This window comes from Schistocerca gregaria, chromosome 3 (genome assembly GCF_023897955.1).
Source record: "Schistocerca gregaria isolate iqSchGreg1 chromosome 3, iqSchGreg1.2, whole genome shotgun sequence".
Taxonomy (NCBI): domain Eukaryota; kingdom Metazoa; phylum Arthropoda; class Insecta; order Orthoptera; family Acrididae; genus Schistocerca; species Schistocerca gregaria.
Window position 1 is genome coordinate 589,562,520 of NC_064922.1, and position 25,199 is coordinate 589,587,718.

The window sequence follows — 25,199 nt, forward strand, 5'->3', positions numbered from 1 at the left end:
TTTCTACATTTAGAAGAGCAAGCTGCTATTCATCACACCAAATAGAAATTCTCTCTAATTCACCTCGCATCCTCCTGTCACACAATGATGACTCTTTCCTGTACACTTAAGTGTCATCAACAAACAAACAGTTGCAGATTACTACTCATCCTATCCCTCAGATTATTTATGTATGTAAAGAACAAGAGCAGCTCTACGACACTTTCCTGGGGCACTCCTGATGATATTCTTGTCTCTGATAAACACTTCCCCAGATCAATGTACTGGGTTCTATCAGTTAAGAAGTCTTTGAGCAACACAAGTACTGGGAACATATTCTGTATGCTCTGACATTCATTAACAGTCTGCAGTAGGGCACTGTAACAGACACTTTCCATAAATCTGTGAATATGGAAAGCTTTTCTGTCCAAAGGGCATTTATTGCATTTGAATTTATAATATGCTCAAGAATTATGCTGATTTGATTCAGCCCTCCATGCTACTCTATCCTGTACAAGCTTCTTTATCTCCAAATAGCTAAGGCAACTTACATTCTTTTGAAACTTCTTACTTTATCCATCTCTTGTTCTCCCCCACAATGTTTAATTCCTCACACTTCCTTCCATTAGATTAGTGATTCCTTGGTGCCTCATAATGCATCTTGTCAACCAATCCCTTCTTTTGGACAAGTTATGCTACAAATTTCTTTTCTCCCCAATTCTATTCACTACTTTCTTATTGGTTACGTGAAGTAGCCATCAAATTTTCAGCATTCTTCTCTAACATCACATTTCAAAAGCTTGTATTCTCTTCTTGTCTGTACTGCTCCTTGTCCACATTTCACCTTCATATGAGGCTACAATCCAGACAAATATCTTCCAAAATAGACTTCCTAACACAGATCTATCTATATTCAATGTTATCAAGTTTTTCAGCTTCAGAAACTCTTTTCTTGCCATTGCACCAATCTAAATTTATATTCTCTCTATGTCAGCCATCATCAGTTATTTTGAAACTTCCTGGCATATTAAAACTGTGTAGGAGACTGAGACTCAAACTCTGGACCTTTGCCTTTCACAGGCAAGTGCTGTAGTGACTGAGCTACCCAAGTACAACTCACAACCTGGCCTCACTTCAGGTCTGCCAGTACCTTGTCTCCTACCCTCCAGATTTCACAGAAGCTCTACTGTGAACCTTGCAGAAGTAGCACTTCTGAAAGAGACCATATTTCAGAGACATGGCTTTGCCACAGCCTAGGAGACATTTCCAGAATAATCATTCTGCGATCAATTATTTTACCAAACAAATACGAAAACTAATCTACTAGCTTTAGTGTATCATTCCCTAATCTAGTTCCCCAGTACTGGCTGATTTAATTCGACTACATTCCATTATGCTTGGTATTAGTCTGTCGTTTTGAAGCTCCATTCATATATTCTTATATTCTGGATTTGCCTGTGCTTTCTTCCAGTCACTTCAGACTTTGTGCTGGGTGAGAGATTTGCAATAAATGCAAGCTAAGTAAGGGGTTAATGCTGAAGTGTACTCTCTGTAAGAGTGAAGTGAGATTCCATCCACATCTTGCAGCTTCTTTGTTTACAACTCTTTCAGATTCTTCTCAATGCCATGGGGCCTGTTTCTTTGTCCTCTATTCAGCAGTTTGTGCTATGGTCAAATGATAGTATACCTATACTATCCTCCATGTGAATGATATGATTTTTTAAACACTAATTTAAAATTTCAGCTTTCCTTTTGCTGTCTTCTATTCTCACACAAGACTCTTCCACAAGATTCTTCAATGAGGGTGTGGATAGAAACCTTTTATCTACTTAGTGATTTTATGTAGGCCAGGATTTTCTGAGGTTCAAGGTCTTCCACTAACATATGGTGGTGGAAGTTGTTGTATGCTATGCGCATCAATCTTTATTGATACTCAAATTTCTACTAACTTTTACCTGTCAACATTTCTGCTTCCTTTTTTGAATTGACAGTGCAACAATCTGTGCTTCCTCGGTATTATCTGAATTTTGTTATCAAACTCAGGGGATCTTTTCCAACCTCAGTTCACTTACAGTGGGAAATTTACCTTCAGTTTAAACTTTACACCCATAATTCCTCTACAATCATCATATTTGAACTGAATAATAATAATAATAATAATAATAATAATAATAATGGCATATGACTCAAAGCTCTATAACATGTCTTTCAAGTGGCTGTTCCTGAGTCAACAGTGTGAGGTTCTTCCCAGGTGATCCAAATACTAATTGGACCTCATGTTGCTTGATTCAATGATTGAGCGAGAACCAATGCATGCAATGTGGCAAGGCCATTAGCATATTTGAAGTAAATGATGTTCATTTACTGTCTAAGTAGAATACTAACAACTGCTAATCTGCTCTTTCGAGCATGAAAAACTTCAAAGCTTTTTGCTGGATTTATTAACTTAATTAATAATCATTGCTGTGATGACATGGCAAATAATATGATGACACTGTCAGTAAGGTCAGGTCCAGAAATTTGCAACTAAGACTGTCACAAAATCAATGGACCCTGTGGTTGAAACTCTGTGCTCAGCTTGAAACCAAAGGACTCTGAACAGTTCTGGGTGTGATACTGAAAATTGTGAACTCTGCACTTAAAATTTCTATTATTAATTATGCATTTCTGTACTGTTTCCTATGTTTATCTCTGGATTCATTTATGAAATAATAATCAAAATTAATAATGTAATGGGAACTAGTAGAAATTCATTTGTTAAGAAAAATAGTAAACCCTTTGGAATATTGTTATGTCCACATTGTGTGGGAGTTGTAAGCATACCTCTGATGTGATCAGATACATTTTTGTGTTTGGCTTTGTTAGTGTGAAAAATCAAAATACTGCATGATATACTAAACTGTGAGAAGATATATTTACGTAAAAAAAGTGATGCAACAACAATCTTCAGATTTATTTAATTCATACCAACTGCGAGGACCTGATGTGACATTTTCAGTTTCAAGGATCAGACCCATAGACAAAAAGAACTGGAGCCAACTCAACATGACAAGCTATGTAAACCAGAAAGTTTATTGTAATCTTTGCTCCTCTCAAATTGTCATAAAAGATTTTGCTTATCAATTACTTGGACTGGACATTGTTTAATGTGGACAATAGATGGAAGTAGAAAGGAGGGGTGAGACTACACTTCACAAGTTGGTTCTCTTAACTATCAGCCTGAAGTAATTTTCAGACAAGACATTCAGAATAGTGTCACATGAATCCCTGTCTCTGGCACCACTTTTGATAACATGACACTCTCAATCTATGCCTGGAAAGCTGAAGTCACCCTCCCATTGCAACCTCATGATCAGGAAAATTGTTACTGACGTTATGCAAGTTCTCTCTGAAGCACCCTACCACTTCAGCTCCCGACCCACGTGATCTATAAAAGAATTGGACTACTACTTTTCACCAAAGAGATGTGACCTGCAACACCATAACCAGCAATTAGAATTTGTAGCATTTCTCTTTGTATTCATTGGTGATGAGCTGGATTTAAGCTTCAGTGCATCCCCCTGGATAACTTTTGCTCATCCCTTCTGCACTTTGTGGCACACTTAGTGTATGGGCACTGAATTGTGGAACTTTCAATTTACCGTGTTCTTTTTAGATCTACAACCTTCGGGTATTATTATTGCTCTTTGAACATTCAATAAGTGACTTGTCTTCATTTATTTTGTTCCAGACTAACTCCCATTGGAGGAGATTGTTCATATGATTCGCAATAAACTTCATATTAATCTTATACGTGGATATTTTTCCTGTACCTCCTGCAGATATATCAGTAACCTATCCACAAATGAGGCCTAATATATTGCCTCTAGCCACTTAGTAAAATAAAGAACTTGGATAAAGAGCTGACTCCACGATTTGGCTTTGTTCAGCAGCCTCAAAACAGCTTTCAATATCAACATTTTGGGAACTGTGAAGCTTATTAAAAACCAAGAGTTTCACTAGAGAAATAAGCACAGTGATATATTACCATTTTCAGCATGACAAGTACAACAAGCTTGAATTTACCCGGGAAAATATTCCATCCAAGGATCACCAAGCTGAAATACTAACAAAGCCAAAGCCAAAGGTGACACTTCAGACTCATGTCCTACTGCTGCCTAAAGCCAAAGAGGTTGGAGTTCTAGACAGGAAATAATAAATTTTTAGGGGGTTTGAAACATAAAAATAAAGATAAATTTCACCATAGCTGACACATTCATCCAGGGAGAATGAGCAACTGTATTATTTCAAACAATTCCCATTTACTTTTCAGTCTACCAGAAAGTAAATGAGTATAATTTTGAAGGACAAATTTATTTTGTGTTAACTTAGTAATGTCATTCTCGCTGTGTTGGTGACCCTTTTCTGTGAAATCTTGAATTCTGTGACCCTTTTCTGTGAAATCTTGAATTCTGTGAAGACTTGAGTATTTTTATGGTATCTTTGTTATGTGAACAGTTCATTACTTTCAACACGTTTCAGTAACAATTATTTTGTAGTTTGTAATACCAAAAATGCCATTTCATCATGTCTGACATTATTATTTGCCAATCCACCAGTCACCATTTGAACAAATGATGTTCCAAGCTGTTTTTACTTTATTCTTGGAATGTCTTATTTTTTTGAGGATGGTATACATGTTTTTTTAATAAAAGTCTCAGTGATTTTACAGTTCTGGTGGTAATGGAGCTTCTGTTCTTGGCTACCACTTGTTCTCTCAGTTTGGGAGACCTCTCTCTTCCTAGCACAACATACTTTAACCCCAGGAGTTGCCTTTGTTGAATTTTATTCTTGGTTTTTTATCCTTGTTTTTTTTCTAAAGTGCTACAGAACAAGAAAAATTTTTCTGCTTTATAAATCTGTTCTGTGTTCTTCCCATAATTTCTCTCTGACACCATGATTCAGTTAGTTGTTTTTTATTCTATGATACAATTCTTTCTTTCTATGTTCGTTTTCCTTGTCTGCCAGTATTCATTGAAGTAGTCTCAGACACTTTCAATACTTACAGTAACTTGTAAACTTAATAGATTTGGTAGTGCAAATCCATATAAAAAAACAGCAGGGATCATTTTTATCTATCATTTTCATTTTTTGTAGGTTGTAGTTTTTGTAGTGTAGCTTCAGGCTGCCTGCAGCACTGCAGTTTTGTAGTTCTCTAGCAGCTTGCATTTGTGTTTTTAATGAGTTTGATAGTGAAAAACCCTGTTTAAAATATAGCAGGGTTTGTGTTTAACCTTTTTGTACCTCCACTTTTCATTAGGATTTTAGCAGTGGGTTTGACAGGGAGTCTGCATACTGTTTGCAGATACAGGAGGAGATGGCCGCAGTTCACAAAGAGCTGCTGATGCTGCTGGCCACAGTCAGCAATCTGCAGGTTGCTGCCTTAGGGTGTAGTAGCAATGGAGAAACTGCTGTGATACGACACACGAGTGAGAAAATTCCTAAATTCCAAGGTTCACAATGGGCAATTCGCATATGTGGTTTATTTTGGCAGAGACTATATTAACCGCCCTAAACACTGATTCAGACAGTGCTAAACTTATTGCGCTTATTAATGCCCTAGAGGACCATGCTGAGTGGGTACAGGACTTAGTGCTGTCGGCGGCCCTCGCAAATCGTTATGCACTGGCAAAACAACAGATCTGCGAACATCTAGCTGAGACTACGCAAGAGTCTGTTTTATACATACTGCAAGATGTACATCTCAAAGACTTGACTCCTTCACAACTGTGCTGATGTATCAGAGCAGTCTTCGATAGCAAAACTATGCCAGATGAAGCTTTACTTTCTTTCTGGGTTGCAAAGCTGCTGAAAGTTATCCAACTGCAGCTCCTATCACACAATCAGGAACCTCTACAAGTGAAATTATTGCTGGCCGACACCGCATATAAGATAATCAACAGAAGAAAGTTATCTACGTGTGCCCCCCTCGATATTACGCCTCCCCTGTGTGGCAGAGGCTGATCTTTCCAAAACAACAGACAGAGTACACTGGCTGAGCACCAGATTCCACACCATCCTTCACCATCCCATACCACAGTTTCAAGTGACGTCCTTCACCCGGTAACAACACAGGATCAGCAAGTTTATCCTCTCTGCTGGTATCACTCTGTTTACTGTGATACAGCCAGGAATTGCTGCCCACCCTGTGCAATGCGCCCAAACATGCACGGCGGAACCCCCGCTATAGGTGCACCGGTCTGCACTGTGATGTCAAGTCGCATAACAGATCACAGGCTAGTACTTCCGAATTATTCTCTTGGACGTTTGTATATCCAGGATATAGCTTCTCAGAAATGGTTTTTAGTGGACATTGGTGCCAATGTGAGCGTCATTCCACGTTCAATGGTCCCTTCTACAATCACGCATTCGCCTCACCAAATCAGAGCAGCCAACAATTCCTCATTAAAGGTTTATGGTGTAACGCAACTTCGCATTTACTTCGATGATACACATAATTATGAATGGACATTTTTGGTAGTAGAAATCAATGAGCCAGTATTAGGACTGGACTTCTCAACTGCTCATAACTTTTCTTTGGACTTAATTACACCTGCCCTCTGCTCAGTGGATTTTAAACAAAAATTTTCGGCGAGGTTTTTCCCATCCACGCTGACAGAATGCAACTCAAATACGTCCTGTCAGCAAGACAAAGAGACAGTTTCTATTCTATCTGAGGCGGTCAAAGCTGCCGTAGTGAACTTAGTTACACAACTTGAAATCAACCAACTGTCCGAAGACAATGCATAGCTACTTCAATGTTGTGATGTCCTGACTGACGAATTGCACAGGTTTAGAGAGGAGATCAAGATTAAAAGTAATAACACGCACGAAACTACACAGGACCTGCATACCACACCACTGTTTATACGCAGCCACAACAACACCTGACACGACCAGGACAGCGAAGATGGCAACCCACCCAGCAACCCCCCCCCCCCTCCTCCCCCCCCCCCTACCCTGCACTTCACCGTCCGCCTTTCATCAAAACACAGAGGTGACAGCTGTTACAGGCGATGCCACGCATGCGCACGCAACAATTCCTTTGTGCAGTAACACCATAGTCAATGGAACCCCAACGGCTGTCGCACAGCACAGCTCCACGGACAACACTGCAGATTTCACTGAACTACCGTTCAGTGATAACGTATTTCAGATTAGTTCCCTTTTATACTTACCGCACACCGATGATAACGTCGCTCCTTCCTGCGTCCCTCCACGTATTTCGGCCACACCTATTCACAAAATCAAGGCCATTACTACGGCCGCCTGTCACAGGCTTAACACAACTGAGGGACCACCTGTTCGTTCTCGCCCCCGACACCCCAATGCAATAAAATTTACCGCTGCCAAAGAATGAATTAATGAACTTTTACGCTTGGGTATAGTCCGCCCCTCAAACAGTGCGTGGTCTTCCCCAATACATGTCATTTACAAAAAGGACAATTCCTTTCGACTCTGTGGAGACTATAGGCGTTTGAATGCCAGAACAATACTTGATAACTACCCTGTCCCACACCTCCACGATTTTTCACAATCCATGTTCGGTGCCAATTTTTTCTCTGTGTTACACTGAAAAAAGGCATACCATCAGATTCTGATGCACCCAGAAGATATCCCCAAAACCGCTATCATCACCCCATTTGGACTATATGAATATTTGTTTATGCCTTATGGATTGAAGAATGCCGCTGAGACCTGGCAAAGATTCATTGACACCATTCTATGTGGCCTTAATTTTTGCTATGCCTACCTAGACGACATTATTATTTTCTCCACAACTTCCGAGGAACACAAACAACACCTCCAACAGGTTTTTGATAGATTGGCACGACACGGAGTTGAGATTAATCATGACAAATTCCAACTGGAGAAGCCAGAGGTTATTTTCCTGGAACATTTGGTCAATAATGAGGGCATTCATCCCACCTCAGAGTACAACAAATATTTGACCTTCCCCTCCCTCAAACCTATAAAGAGTTACATAGATACCTCGGAATGGTAAATTATTTTAGACTCCACATTCCACATGCGGCATCTCTTCAAGCCCCTCTCACTGAGGCCTTAAAGAAAAAGAATACCACAGGTGACAGACATATAGAATGGGATCAGACCATGCAGCGAGCCTTCAACTCGCTTAAGTACACCTTGGTGAATGCTATTACCCTGTCTCACACTACCCTGACACCTCCCTGACAATAACTACAGATGCTAGCAGTAATGCCATTGACGCAGTTTTGCAACAGGCCCTACCAACAGGTACTACACCCCTACGTTTCTTTTCAAAAAAGCTCAACGAAATGCAAGGAAAGTGGTTTGCATTTGATCGTGAACTTTACGCCATTTATGAGGCCATAAAGTACTTTTGTACAGATACTGAAGCCCGACTTGTGAGAGTTTACACAAATCACAAGCCCCTTGTCAAGGCTCTCCGCAAACCAGCATTAGATGTACTACCCAGAAGATTTTGCCATATGGATTTGGTATTACAATATGTTTCATACTTTCAATATATCAGGGGTAATGACAATGTTGCAGCAGACTACCTGTCATGCCTGCCCTCCCTGAAGGCAGCTATTGATCCTCACCGCTTACACGAGCTCCATCTATCCGACCCAGAGATACAGCACCTTCTCTCTGACTCTGATACTTCCTTACAAATTGCTCTACTTCCCTTCTCTAATGATGATTGCCCTTTGTATTGTGATATTAAAACAGGTCATCCTCATCCTATAGTACCTAAAGCTCTTAGGAAAGACGTTTTCGACACAATCCACAATCTCGCTCACCGAGCGTTCGCGTTATTACAGAGAGATATGTTTGGCCTAATGTAAAAAGAGATTGTAATCGTTGGGTGAGAGCATGCATACCTTGCCAGAGAGCCAAAATACACAAACATACTAAGCCCTCATTAGGCAAATTTACTGTGTCCTCAGGTAGATTCCATCATGTCCATTTGGACATCGTCGGTCCGTTACTGATATCTAACAACTTCCGTTACTTACTGACCATGATAGATCATACCACACATTGGGTCAAGGCTACCCCCATCGCGGACATTATGGCCAACACTGTAGCTAACGTTTTGTCCACCATTGGCTTTCTCGTTTTGGTTGCCCCACCTCACTTACCACACACCAGGGGAGACAGTTTGAATCTAATCTGTTTAATCGCCTCTGTCAGCTGTGTGGTGTCAACAAATTCAGAACTACAGCTTATCACCTGCAATCTAACGGCCTAATAGAATGATGGCACCATACCCTGAAGGTCGCTCTCATGTGTCATTCTTCCTCTGGGACTGAGGCACTCCCTTGGGTCCTTTTAGGTTTTAGGACGGTTTTCAAAGAAGACCTTAAAGCGTCAGTTGCTGAGATGGTATACAGAGAAAACCTCGCACTTCCAGCGGATTTTCTTGACGATCCTCCTCAACTTCCCGAGTTGGTATGACAGGTTCGACAGCATATCACCAAGTTCCGTTTTCCACAACCTCGATCGCATGCTACCCCTCTGGTTTTCATTCACCCACACCTCAGTTCTTGTAATTATGTGATGCTTAGAGAAGACACCGTGCGTCCACCCCTTGCTCCACCCTACACTGGCCCATACCGGGTCCTGTCACGCTCTGAAAATACTTTTACGATCCGCTTTAAGAACAAACCATCTGTCATGTCCATTGAGCGCTTGAAACCAGCATGGATCCTTAACGACACCGACATACACGATAATGAATTTGTTTTGCTGGAAAATTCAGGGGCCTGTCCCCTTCCTTCTCCACAAGCAAATCAAACACTCTCTGCAAGTCAAGCCCCCCCCCCCCCCCCTCCCCTCTTCTATACTTCACGCCTCCGAATGCCAGCAGTAATGAACTAGTGTTTCAAGTGAACTTGAGTGACTACGATGTGGACTCTATAATAATACAGCTTGTGGACACTTCTCTTTTTTTTATTTGAAATTCAAAACAATTCTGTGCCATATGACCAGAAAGACATTAAGCTATTACAGTGCTTCAATGTGGCTCCTGGTACTTCACAAAATTACATTTCAGCTTATGTAGACTCCAATAATGTTTTATTTATAAGAGTAACCCACCCTTCTCCTTCGTCTTCCCCGAATCCTCCTACCCCTACTGCTATCACCCGCGCTGGCCGCACTGTACGGCTACCTCTCAGACTTCAAGATTACGTCATGCCTTAAATGTTTACCTTCCCTTTATCACTTACTCCTCATCACTCCTCCTATGTGCTCCGCGCTCCTCGGGGAGGGAGGGGGGGGGGGGGGGGCTCTGTGGCTGAACGGCCAGAAAATATTAATATCTTTGCTTTTTTTTACCTCATTTTACTTACTTTGGTTGTTGACTAGTTGCTGACCGTGATTGTTGAAAACTATTTCTTTGTGTTTTGATTTTATCTTGTGCCAATAAAAATATTACATAGTGAAAGTAAGTAGTGTTTTCTAGGTTATGACATACACCATAAAGTCATCAGATGATTTTTACCACAAAGTGTACCACTACTGCAGTAGCTTGTAAACACTGATTCCAGATCTTTGTTTGAAAACTGACACAAATTTGTCCCAAATAGTTTTTATTTCATAATATGTAACATGAACCATGGACCTTGCCATTGCTGGGGAGGCTTGTGTGCCTCAGCGATAGAGATAGCTGTACCGTAGGTGCAAGCACAAGGGAGGGATATCTGTTGAGAGGCCAGACAAACGTGTGGTTCCTGAAGAGGGGCAGCAGCCTTTTCAGTAGTTGCAAGGGCAACAGTCTGGACGATTGACTGATCTGGCCTTTAACACTAACCAAAACGGCCTTGTTGTGCTGGTACTGCGAACGGCTGAAAGCAAGGGGAAACTACGGCCGTAATTTTTCCCGAGGGCATGCAGCTTAACTGTATGATTAAATGATGATGGCGTCCTCTTGGGTAAAATATTCTGGAGGTAAAATAGTCCACCATTTGGATCTCCGAGCAGGGACTACTCAAGAGGATGTCATTATCAGGAGAAAGAAAACTGGTGTTCTACGGATCGCAGCGTGGAATGTCAGATCTCTTAATAGCGCAGGTAGGTTAGAAAATTTAAAAAGGGGAATGGATAGGTTAAAGTTAGATATAGTGGGAATTAGTGAAGTTCGGTGGCAGGAGGAACAAGACTTCTGGTCAGGTGCCTACAGGGTTATAAACACTAAATCAAATAGGGGTAATGCAGGAGTAGGTTTAATAATGAATAGGAAAATAGGAATGCGGGTAAGATACTACAAACAGCATAGTGAATGCATTATTGTGGCCAAGATAGATACCAAGCCCATACCTACTACAGTAGTACAAGTTTATATGCCAAATAGCTTTGCAGATGACGAAGAAATTTAAGAAATGTATGATGAAATAAAAGAAATTATTCAGATAGCGAAGGGTGACGAAAATTTAATAGTCATGGGTGACAGGAATTTGGTAGTAGGAAAAGGGAGAGAAGGAAACGTAGTAGGTGAATATGGATTGGGGCTAAGAAATGAAAGAGGAATCCGCGTGATAGAATTTTGCACAGAGCACAACTTAATCATATCTAACACTTGGTTTAAGAATCATGAAAGAAGGTTGTATACATGGAAGAACCCTGGAGATACTAAAAGGTATCAGATAGATTATATAATGGTAAGACAGAGATTTAGGAACCAGGTTTTAAATTGTAAGACATTTTCAGGGGCAGATGTGGACTCTGACCACAATCTATTGGTTATGACCTGTAGATTAAAACTGAAGAAACTGCAAAAAGGTGGGAACTTAAGGAGATGGGACCTGGATAAACTGAAAGAACCAGAGGTTGTACAGAATTTCAGGGAGAGCATAAGGGAACAATTGACAGGAATGGGGGAAAGAAATACAGTGGAAGAAGAATGGGTAGCTTTGAGGGATGAAGTAGTGAAGCCAGCAGAGGATCAAGTAGGTAAAAAGATGAGAACTAGTAGAAATCCTTGGATAACAGAAGAAATATTGAATTTAATTGATGACAGGAGAAAATATAAAAATGCAGTAAATGAAGCAGACAAAAAGGAATACAAACATCTCAATAATGAGATCGACAGGAAGTGCAAAATGGCTAAGCAGGGATGGCTAGAGGACAAATGTAAGGATATACAGGATTATCTCACTAGGGGTAAGATAGATACTGCCTACAGAAAAATTAAAGAGACCTTTGGAGATAAGAGAACCACTTGTATGAACATCAGGAGCTTGGATGGAAACCCAGTTCTGAGCAAGGAAGGGAAAGCAGAAAGGTGGAAGGAGTATATAGAGGGTCTATACAAGGGCGATGGACTAGAGGACAATATTATGGAAATGGAAGAGGATGTAGATGAAGACGAAATGGGAGATACGATACTGCGTGAAGAGTTTGACAGAGCACTGAAAGACCTGAGTCGAAACAAGGCCCCCGGAGTAGACAACATTCCATTGGAACTACTGACAGCCTTGGGAGAGCCAGTCCTGACAAAACTCTATCATCTGGTGAGCAAGATGTATGAAACAGGCGAAATACCCTCAGACTTCAAGAAGAATATAAAAATTTCAATCCCAAAAAAGCCAGTGTAGAAAGATGTGAAAATTACCGAACAATCAGTTTAATAAGCCACAGCTGCAAAATACCAACACAAATTCTTTACAGACGAATGGAAAAACTAGTTCAACCCGACCTCGGGGAAGATCAATTTGGATTCCGTAGAAATACTGGAACACGTGAGGCAATACTGACCTTACGACTTATCTTAGAAGCTAGAATAAGAAAAGGCAAACGTACGTTTCTAGCATTTGTAGACTTGGAGAAAGCTTTTGACAATGTTGATTGGAATACTCTCTTTCAAATTCTAAAGCTGGCAGGGGTAAAATACATGGAGTGAATGGCTATTTACAATTTGTTCAGAAACCAGATGGCAGTTATAAGAGTCGAGAGACATGAAAGGGAAGCAGTTGTTGGGAAGGGAGTAAGACAGGGTTGTAGCCTCTCCCCGATGTTATTCAATCTGTATATTGAGCAAGCAGTAAAGGAAACAAAAGAAAAATTCAGAGTAGGTATTAAAATCCATGGAGAAGAAATAAAAACTTTGAGGTTCGCCGATGACATTGTAATTCTGTCAGAGACAGCAAAGGACTTGGAAGAGCAGTTGAATGGAATGGATAGTGTCTTGAAAGGAGGATATAAGATGAACATCAACAAAAGCAAAACGAGGATAATGGAATGTAGTCGAATTAAGTCGGGTGATGCTGAGGGAATTAGATTAGGAAATGAGACACTTAAAGTAGTAAAGGAGTTTTGCTATTTGGGGAGCAAAATAACTGATGATGGCCGAAGTAGAGAGGATTTAAAATGTAGACTGGCAATTGCAAGGAAGGCATTTCTGAAGAAGAGAAAATTGTTAACATCGAGTATAGACTTAAGTGTCAAGAAGTCATTTCTGAAAGTATTTGTATGGAGTGTAGCCATGTATGAAAGTGAAACATTGACGATAAATAGTTTGGACAAGAAGAGAATAGAAGCTTCAAAATGTGGTGCTACAGATTAATGCTGAAGATTAGATGGGTAGATCACATAACTAATGAGGAAGTATTGAATAGAATTGGGGAGAAGAGAAGTTTGTGGCACAACTTGACCAGAAGAAGGGATCAGTTGGTAGGACATGTTCTGAGGCATCAAGGGATCACCAATTTAGTATTGGAGGGCAACGTGGAGGGTAAAAATCGTAGAGGGAGATCAAGGGATGAATACACTAAGCACATTCAGAAGGATGTAGGTTGCAGTAGTTACTGGGAGATGAAGAAGCTTGCACAGGATAGAGTAGCATGGAGAGCTGCATCAAACCAGTCTCAGGACTGAAGACCACAACAACAACAACAACATAAAGTTTTCATCAGTTGAGATGATTTTTCATTGTGCTGTTGTGTCACATTTTGGACAAGCTGCCAACAACTTGCTATAATTCCATCAGAATGATTCTTCAAACAGTTTGCATTGCCATCCACAAGAGTCCATGCACTGAGTGATATTACCATTATGAACACCTGAAACTTGAGAGTAGCCCAGTTTTCTACGCTGGTACTTCATACATCATTCTGTAAATCCTATCACATCATCCCTTTGGGAATGTGGAAGAATTTAGGTTATAGAGCAACAAGCAGAATTAAGCACTACTTCTCTCAAATATATTGTCAAAAAATGATTACTGGCTCTAATCTACTAAAACTGGTAATTAATATAATTACTTCTAGATTACTTTATATTTCTATGTTAAGAGAAAAGAAGCTAGTTTGAAAAAATCCACTGCTCCTTGCCTTGTACTATGCAGCTGTTTTTCTGTAATATTGGAAATGAAGCATTTATGTAACTTTACACAGAACACTGTTGGCTGTCTGCATACTGGCAGAGCAAGACCTGTCAAATACAAATATTAGAGTTGCACAAAATTTACATTCTTGAGTCGAAATATACTGACAAATTTTAGAAGAACTTTTCCTACATTGTTGTTGTTATTGTACTTTGTTTTTAAATATTTGCGGATGTTCAATTTCCTGCCTGTTGTCCCCTGGCAACCTGTTACAAACCATTGCACCAGAATATAAAAACTACTTTCCGAACCATAGAAGGATGCATAGTCTATATGGAAATTATTTCTGCTTCTAGTGCTGACATTGTGAATTCTTGATTTCATCTTAAATTTACTCTTGTAGTACTCACAAATACCAAGTCACACCTTTGGGGAGTATATACATTGAGGAAGAGGCTTCTTCAAGATTTTTGGTTGCCACCTTTACACAGGTGATGCCACATGATTTTATTATCCATCTGGATGCCCAGTAACTTTAGATATGGAGCCTCATCAAGTACATGTCTACTGATCTCCACATCTAGTCTCTGTAAGTCATATTTATTTGTTGAGAATTGCATAAAATGAACTGTTGAAAGATTAAGGGTTAAGCTGTTGGTTATCAACCAATTACAACCAGTTGTGAGCTTTGGGATACAAAGGTTTGCAAAATATTATGACAAATGTTCAAAAAAATATGGAAACTATGTAGAAAAATAGAGAAACATGCAGGGAATTAAATAAAAACAGTTTTTGAAAAAAATCTGTGATGGTTTATGTACTATAAGAATCAGACCCTACTTTCCAAATAACCCTTGTACAATTACACTAGGGGAACTAAAATGGGATGGCATTAAAGGTCTTCCCTTTGCATGCCTGGAGACATATATTAACAATAGAAAACAGGTCACATCCAAAAGATCTGGTCAAAATTTAGGTGTGAAAGGCAAAATGGTGTTTGACATTGTCAGGCAGCAACAAAACTCCAAATGTCAGAAGGCCACATCCTTATTCTGTACTGTGTGTCAAAGTTTAGTCAGAGTAGCACAGTACGCAGCTGTGGTTATTGTTGTCACTTTTGCATAAACTTAACTGACAAGACTCCATGTCTATCCCAAAATGTGGTTGCCATAACCTTGCATGATGAGACTGAATGAAAAGGCCATGACTTTGATTGGTGATGACATGTGATTCCACTAGATTGACTGACATATAGACTCTGGGGTCATATGAAAAACTCACATCTTATCCCACGAAAATCACATCTCATCCCCTGTGACAGTGTTCTCTAAACATTGATCACCTTCCTTATGATATCAGTCCAAAAAATTGAGAGCCCTTGTCATTCTTTCCATTTTGTATTAATCAGTAAGCAGCCTGGGAAACCAAAGTGCACACAATTTGGAAAATAGCAGCTTTTCAGAGACAATTTTGTGCAAAGTTGTTCTGCCTAAATTCCCTTGCTGAAGTTGAAATTGTGACTCACTAGTCTTCATGAATCTTTTTGTCTATAGATTTGATAAAATCTTCTGAGATCACTGATGGTCAACCTGAACGCATTTCATAATGGACATTTACCAATCTGTCATTGAAGGCTCTCACCCACTTATGCACTCTGCTGTCACTCATCAAACTGAGCCACACATCTCACTTACCTGTCAATGAATTTCCACTCCCACAATATTCTTTGCTGTCAAAAACTGAATCACTGACTGTATTTTAAAGTCGGCTGGCTGATTAGTTCTTTTAAACATTTTGAACTGACCCTTTAAATAGCACACTGCAACAATACCAATGCAAATGTTGTCATTTGACAAACAAGACATGCTGGGAGTCAGTGCACATGAAAATTACAGTGTCTACAAGCTATTTGATTAGCTACAGCAATTTGGACCTTCCTTTCCAAATAATCCTTGTATAATCTGCACAATCAAAGTGGCAAAATCACAGAAAAACCAATGTGGATAATTTTTGTTGTTTGGTTCTACTAGAATTCGTGAAATCATATATCACGTTGTCAGTAGAGAAGCCTTTATATACACATCAAAAAGAGTTTTGCAGCACCTCGGTTCCGAGAACTCCTGAAGATAGATGTTGACTGTGGATATTGTATCACAGACACAGTCCCTTTAACTGTTCAGAGATGTCACTAAACCCACCCAAAGATGTAAGCAACCATGCATGAAAAACACCTATTAGATGGAGGGAGTCTGATGGCTGGTCACTTCCAGTCATTCCATGAGGAAGGAGGTATGCAGCTCATGTTGTCTGTAGTTCAACAACGCCTAGCTGGTCAGTACCATGGTTCGATTGCATCCACATTGTTACTTTGTGCCCGGAAGGCCTCTCAACAAGAGAAGTGTCCAGGTGTCTCAGAGTGAACCAAAGCGATGTAGTTCAGACATGGAGGAGAAATAGAGAGACACGAACTGTTGATCACATGCCTCACTCAGGCTGCCCAAGGGCTACTACTGCAATGGATGCCCACTACCACCATGTTGAATGCTGCATTTCATGCAGCCTCAGGATGTTGCATTACAACTCAAACTGTGCGCAATAGGCTCCATGATGCACACCTTCACTCCAATGTCCATGGCGAGGCCTATCTCTGTAACCACGACACTATACAGCACGATAAAGCTGGACGTAACAACATACTGAATCAACCACTCAGGATTGGTATCACGTTCTCTTCACCGATGAGTGTCACATATGCCTGGCTGAATGTCTTAGACACACTGTCCAGCGAGTGCAGCAAGGTGGAGGTTACCTCATGTTTTGGGGTGGCATTACGTGGGGCTGATTTACGCCGCTAGTTGTGATGGAAGGCACCGTAACGGTTGTACGATACATGAATGCCATCCTCCAACCGCGAGTGCAAGCATATCAGAAGCATATTGGCAAGACATTTGTCTTCATGGATGACAATTCACACCCCCATTATGCACGTCTTGTGAATGACTTCCTTCAGGATAATGACATCGCTTGATTAGAGCGGCCAGCATGTTCTCCAGACATGAACCCTATCAGACAAGCCTGGGATAGATTGAAAAGGGCTGTTCATGGGCGACATGACCCACCAACCACTTTGAGCATTCTACGCCAAATCGCTGTTGAGGAGTGGAACAATCTGGACCAACAGTGCCTTGATGAGCTTGTGGATAGTAAGCCACAACGAATACAGGCACGCACCAAGATATTAGAGGTATCAGTGTGTACAGCAATCTGGACCACCACCTCCGTCTCGCTGTATGGTGGTACAACATGCAACATATTGTTTTCATGAGCAATAAAAAGGGCAGAAATGATGTTTATGTTGATCTCTATTCCAATTTTCTGTACAGGTTCCAGAACTCTTGGAACTGAGGTGATGCAAAACTTTTTTTGATGTGTGTAGAATCCAAAATGGAATGTTGATAAGAGATTAGTCTCTGAAAGATAGTTCAGTATTCTATTGTACACTACTATTAGAAAAAAAAGGAGGAGATGAATCTGGCTAATTATAAATCAGTTGCTTATCTTCATTTTTGTTATTGGTGAAATCAAACAATGGAAACTTCAGGTAGGAATGTCAACAATGAAGGAAAAGATAGACTGCTACTTATCATAAAGAAGACATGCTAAGTTGCAGACAGGCACAATAAAATTATGAAAAGGATAGTTGCTACTCACAATATAGCAGAGATGCTGTGTTGCAGATACACATAACAAAAAGATTTTTAGACAGTGAGCTTTCGGCCAAGAAGGCATTTGTCAAAATTAGACAATATATTCACACACACTCCCATAAACACAACTCACACACACATGATCGCAGTCTTGGCAGCTGAGGCCACACTACGAGCAGCAGCATATGGATGGGAGAGGCAACTGGGTGGGGGTAAAGAGGATGCTATGGCGGGGAAGGGGAGGGATAGCAGGGTAGGGGTGGGTATTGGCAAAGTGCTGCTACTAGAAGCATGCAGAGATGAGGTGGAGAGAGGTGAGCTAGATGCAGTCAGGAGGTTAGATGGAGGGTGGGGCAGAGAGGTTGTGTGTGGGGGGTGGGGGGTAGAAGAGGAGAGAGGTAAAGAGGTAAAAACAGGGAACAGGCTAGATGGATAAGGACAATGGATGAGGTTAGGAGGGTTACAGGAACATAGAATATATTGCAGTGAGAGTTCTCATCTGCACAGTTCAGAAAAGCTGGTGTCGGTAGGAAGGATCCAGATGGCACAGGCTGTGAAGCAGTCATTGAAATTTAGGACATTGTGTTGGGTGGCATGCTTAGCAACAGGATGGTACACTTGTTTCTTGGCCACACTTTGTCAGTGGCCATTCATCCAGACTGACTTATCGACCAAACACATGACTTTCACATTTTCAGATCAGATTGGCCCTCACAAACCTGGTGCTGCAAAAAAACATCTCCATGCCACAGGCATCCCAGAACCATCTCTGCTCCCTCCACTAGTGCTGTGTAGACCTTGCTCCATACGCCACATCTCTGAAATTGAATCCCTTGGTCTCTAACACCTGGAGGAGCATCCCAGAACTACCTCTGTAAATTAGCCAATCTGCTAACATCCTCCTATTACTGCTTCAGGGCAGTGCTTCTTCTCAACCACCCCTCATATAATACCTAAACCCCTAGCTGACCTTTTAAACTTGCTACATCCCCCAAAACTCCCTACCAACTCTCCACCAGATTCAGTGCCAAAGCATTCCCATAACGCTGTTACTAACTTTTCCACCAAAACCCACAGCTCCACAAAACCTATCCGAAGGCCTCACCTTTGGCCCTACACCAAAATTTAATCATGCTGGACTTGTCAAAGACCTACTCCTCTTCTCCCAATCCCTGCAATGGAAGCACTTCTTTGCTGCCATACCTCCAACTGAAACCAACCTAATTCCAACATTGAACCCTGCCTCTTCCAGTTCATACAACCATCCAACGATGAGCCTCCCACTCCCTCCCATCTAACTACCTGCTGGTCACCTTCCAGTAATTCCTTACCTCCAACTTAACCTGACCAACCTTCCCCAGATCTCTTCCTCAGAACACCAACCTTTTGGCAGAAGAAAGAATAACCATACACAGTCTCAAAACAAATCCTGACCTAGTCATTCTACCCACAGACAAAGGTCCCGCCACTGTTGTTATGAATGGCAGTGACTACCTGGCAGAAGGGCTCCACCAATTATCTGACCCCTCCATCTATAAATTCTGGCAGAGTGATTCCGTCCCAGAAGTCCAACACATCCTCCAATCCCTACTTAAAGTCTTAGGCCCTTCTCAGAACCTCTCCCCTGAATCCTTTTCCCTACTCACTCCTATGACACCCTGTGCACCCACCATCTACATGCTCCCCAAAATCCACAAACCCAACAATGCTGGACATGCCATAGTGGTTGGTTATTGTGCTCCCACTGAAGAATTTTGGCCTTCATTGAACAACACTTCCAATCATTATGCGTAATCTAGTACAACCATGGGCATCCGCATGACACACACCTATGCCAACCTGTTTACGGGCCATCTAGAGGAGTCTTTGCCAGCCTTCCAGAACACCAAACTTCTAGTCTGTTTCACATTCATTGATTATATATTTATCATGTGCTCTCAGGGCCGAGACACGCTTCACAAACTCAACACCTTGTCTTCCGTCAATTTCACTTTGTCTCTCAAACCCAGCATGCCAGTGTGCCACCTTCCTAGATGTTGAATTTCTTCTCTCTGATTGCTCCATCCACACCTCTGTCCACATTAAACCTACCAACACCAACAGTACTTGAATTTTCACAGTTTTCATCCCTTTAACACCATAAAAACCCTCTCACACAGCCTCGCCACCTGGGAATGGCATATATGCAGTGACGAGAACTCTCTTGCTCCGTATGCTGAGGGTCTCACCCAGGACTTCACAAGCAGACACTATCTTCCAGACCTAGTCCGCAAACAGATCTCCCATGCCATTTCCCCCTCACACCCTCAATCCTCCCATTACCCACAGGAACCAGCTACAAAGGAATGCCTCCTTTGTCACCCAGTACCACCCTGGACTGGAACAACTGAACCATATCCTTCAGCAGAGCTTTGATTGCGTATCATCATGCCCTAAATGAGGGATATCATATGGGAGATCCTTCCCACCCCTCCTAAAGCAGTGTGGAAGAAGCAGTGTCTTCCATGTGGAAGACCCAGGTGCAAGACCTGTCCAATCCACCCACACAGCACTTCCTATTCAAGTCCTGTCACAGGCATAACCTACCCGATCAGGGGATGGGCCACCAGTGAAAGCAGCCATGTCATTTGCTCACTCCTCTCCTTTTTTGCTGCTTTTTTCCAATCTCGGTGCACACAAAATCGTGACGCTTCACCTGTTGGCATTGTAGTCCCTGCACCCTCTGCCAGACAGTGTTCATCTTGCCCACCACCCATATGCTACTATCCCTTCTCCCTCCTCACCTCTTCCAGATTTTTCCTTGTGTCCCATGTGATAGATGCATTCCGCCACGAGCTGCTGGAGTTGGTGATCATGTGTGCATGAGCTGTGCTTGCTTATGTGTATAAATAATGTGTGTTTCTCTTTTGTATATTGAAGTTACTGCTACAGTACTTGCTTCAGTCTTTCAGTAACTACACCTTGACTTATCGACAGGCTATACATGTAACACAAGGTCAAAACATTATTTTAGTACTTCAGTTGAAATACCACCATAGCCAGAAGAGTTGCTGTTTTTAGTGACCTAATAATTTTGTGAATCTCAAAGAGATGAGTTGGCAAAACTCATGTCCAGTTGTAGAGTATGCATTGCCTAAGTAAGTTTATCAGATCTGTTTTTTGTGGACCAAAAATTTTCTCTTTTCGGCAACTCTTAGGAAGAAATCATTGATTTTAGTAGCAAATGTTTTGAATTTCATTCCATCTTTCTCACTGCAATGGTCATTCAATATCATTTGGCTAGCTGTGTTTGTTTTATGCCTAATAATGCTCCAAATTGTCCTTACCTTGCTCTCCACACATAGTGCATGTTTTTGCCCCTTTGATGAGACACTGAAGAATTTTTCCATACTGTATGTGTTGTATTTTTAAGTCAAGATCAGAGCTAGACATTTACCTTTGCATTAAGCTCTCTTTTGGTAAAATATACACTACTGGCCATTAAAATTGCTACACCATGAAGATGATGTGCTACAGATGCGAAATTTAGCTGACAGGAAGAAGATGCTGTGATATGCAAATGATTAACTTTTCAGAGCATTCACACAAGGTTGGTGTCAGTGGTAACACCTACAACATGCTGACATGAGGAAAGCTTCCAACCGATTTCTCATACACAAACAGCAGCTGACCAGCATTGCCTGGTGAAACCTTGTTGTGATGTCTCGTGTAAGGAGGAGAAGTGTGTACCATCATGTTTCCGAGTTTGATAAAGGTTGGATTGTAGCCTATCGCGATTGTGGTTTATCGTATGGCGACATTACTGCTCACATTGGTCGAGATCCAATAACTGTTAGCAGAATATGGAATCGGTGGGTTCAGGAAGGTAATACGGAGTGCCGTGCTGGATCCCCACAGCCACGTATCACTAGCAATGGAGATGACAGGCATTTTATCTGCATGGCTGTAACAGATTGTGCAGCCATTTCTCGATCCCTGAGTCAACAGATGGGGACGTTTGCAAGACAACAACCATCTGCATGAACAGTTCAATGACATTTGCAGCAGCATGGACTATCAGCTCAGAGACTGTGTGGCTGCAGTTACCCTTGACACTGCATTACAGACAGGAGCACCTGCAATGGTGTACTCAATGATGAACCTGGGTGCGCGAATGGCAAAACGTCATTTTTTTTTTTTTTCAGATGAATCCAAGTTCTGTTTACAGCATTATGATGGTTGCATTTGTGTTTGGCAAGATTGTGGTGAACACACATTGGAAGCATGTATTCGCTATCACCATACTGGCATATCACCCAGCGTGATGGTATGCGGTGCCATTGGTTACATGTCTCAGTCACCTCTTGTTCACATTGAGAGCACTTTGAACAGTGGACGTTACATTTCAGATGTGTTACGACCCGTGGCTCTACCCTTCATTCAATCCCTGTGAAACCCCGCATTTCAGCAGGATAATGAACAACTGCATGTTGCAGGTCCTGTATGGGCCTTTCTGGATACAGGAAATGTTCAACTGCTGCCTTGGCCAGCACATTATCCAGATCTCTCACCAACTGAAAACGTCTGGTCAATGGTGGCCGAGCAACTGGCTCGTCACAATACGCCAGTCACTACTCTTCATGAACTGTGGTATCGTGTTGAAGCTGCATGGGCAGCTGTACCTGTACACACCATCCTAGCTCTGTTTGACTCAATGCCCAGGCATATCAAGGCAGTTATTACAGCCAGAGGTGATTGTTTTGGGTACTGATTTCTCAGGATCTATGCACCCAAGTTGTGTGAAAATATAATCACATGTCAGTTCTAGTATAATATATTCATCCAATGAATACCTTTTTATCATCTGCATCTCTTCTTGGTGTAGCAATTTTAATGCCCAGTAGTGCATTTTGATCTCAGATGTTGGTTACCATTCTTGGCTTCCACTCTAAATGTCCCTGGCCCATTTTAGATGAAAACTGTATTCTTAATGTTGTAAGGATATTTTTAAGAAAGAATAGAATTTCTCATCTGCTTTGTGCCCTTGGTATACTTCTTCCCACTGTTTACCATGCAAATTCTCCTTGAATAATGTAGCTAAGCCAATATTTATAATTCTGCAGAATTTTACTTTTTTGCTCTTGTTGAACCTCAACGGCTGGTATGCTTTATTGTTGCCATTTGATCATCATAATAAGATAAACAATTTATTATGCAGCTCATTTTTATTTCATTAAAGACAGCAGGATTTAAAAGTAAGTTATGTCCTGTTCTTGTCGAGAATGTTTCTGTGAGAGTGAAACCAAAGCTCTGTGAGGATGTGGTAGGTATTTCCTGGAAGATAATATATGTATTTTTACTTTAAGAGATTATTTTTGGTCCAATACTCCTATCTAGTAATGTTTAAAGATTTATAATTTACAATTATCGATGAACCAATGACCTTTCCCTTGGTAGTGAGGCAGGAGCCTTTTCAGTAGTTGTAGGAGCAACAGTCTGAATGATTGACTGATCTGGCCTTGTAACACTAACCGAAACGACCTTGCTCTGCTGGTATTGCGAACGGCCGAAAACAAGGGGAAACTACAGCCATAATTTTTCCCAAGGGCATGCAGCTTCACTGTATGGTTAAATGATGATGGCGTCCTCTTGGGTAAAATATTCCAGATTTTAAATAGTCCCTCATTTAGATCTCCGGGCAGGGACTACTCAGGAAGACATCGTTATCAGGAGAAAGAAAACTGGCATTCTACAGATCGGAGCATGGAATGTCATATCCCTTAATCAGGCAAGGAGGTTAGAGAATTTAAAAAGGGAAATGGATAGGTTAAAGTTAGATATAGTGGGAATTAGTGAAGTTCGGTGGCAAAAGGAACAAGACTTCTGGTCAGGTGCTAACCTGGTTATAAATAAAAAATAAAATATGGGTAATGCAGGAGTAGGTTTAATAATGAATAAAAAAAATAGGAGTGTGGGTAAGCTACTTCAAACAGCATAGTGAATGCATTATTGTGGCCAAGATAGACATGAAACCCAAGCCTACCACAGTAGTACAAGTTTATATGCCAACTAGCTCCACAGATGATGAGGAGGTTGATTAAATGTATGATGAAATAAAATAAATTATTCAAATAGTGAAGGGAGAAGAAAATTTAATAGTCATGGGTGACTGGAATTTGATAGTAGGAAAAGGAAGAGAAGGAAACATAGTAGGTGAATAAGGAATGGTTGTAAGGAATGAAGAAGGAAGCTGCCTGGTAGAATTTTGCACAAAGCATAAAGTAATCGTAACTAACACTTGGTTCAAGAATCATGAAAGAAGGTTGTATACATGGAAGAGGCATGGAGATACTGGAAAGTTTCAGATAGAGATTTAGGTACCAGGTTTTAAATTGTAAGACATTTCCAGGAGCAGGTGTGGACTCTGACCACAATCTATTGGTTATGAACTGTAGATTAAAACTGAAAAGACTGCAAAAAGGTGGGAATTTAAAGAGATGGGACTTGTATAAATGGACAGAACCAGAGGTTGTAGAGAGTTTCAGGGAGGGCATTAAGGAACAATTGACAAGATTGGAGGAAAGAAATACAGTAGATGAAGAATGAGTAGCTTTGAGGGATGAAATAGTGAAGGCAGCAGAGGATTGAGTAGGTAAAAAGACAATGGCTAGTAGAAATCCTTGGGCTACAGAAGAAATACTAAATTTAATTGATGAAAGGAGAAAATACAAAAATTTCAAAATTGCTAAGCAGGGATGGCTAGAGAACAAGTGTAAGGATGTAGAGGCGTATATCACTAGGGGTAAGATAGAAACTGCCTACAGGAAAATTAAAGAGATCTTTGGAGAAAAGAGAGCCACTTGTATGAATATCAAGAGCTCAGATGGAAACCCAGTTCTAAGTGAAGTAGGGAAAGGAGAAACGTGGAAGGAGTATATAGAGGGTCTATACAAGGTCAATGTACGTAAGCACAATATTATGGAAATGTAAGAGCATGTAGATGAAGATGAAATGGGAAATATGACACTGCATTAAGAGTTTGACAGAGCACTGAAAGATCTAAGTCAAAACTAGGCCCAGGGACTAGACAACATTCCATTAGAACTACTGATAGCTTTGGGAGAGCCAGCCCTTACAAAACTCTACCAACTGGTGAGCAAGATGTTTGAGGCAGGCAAAAT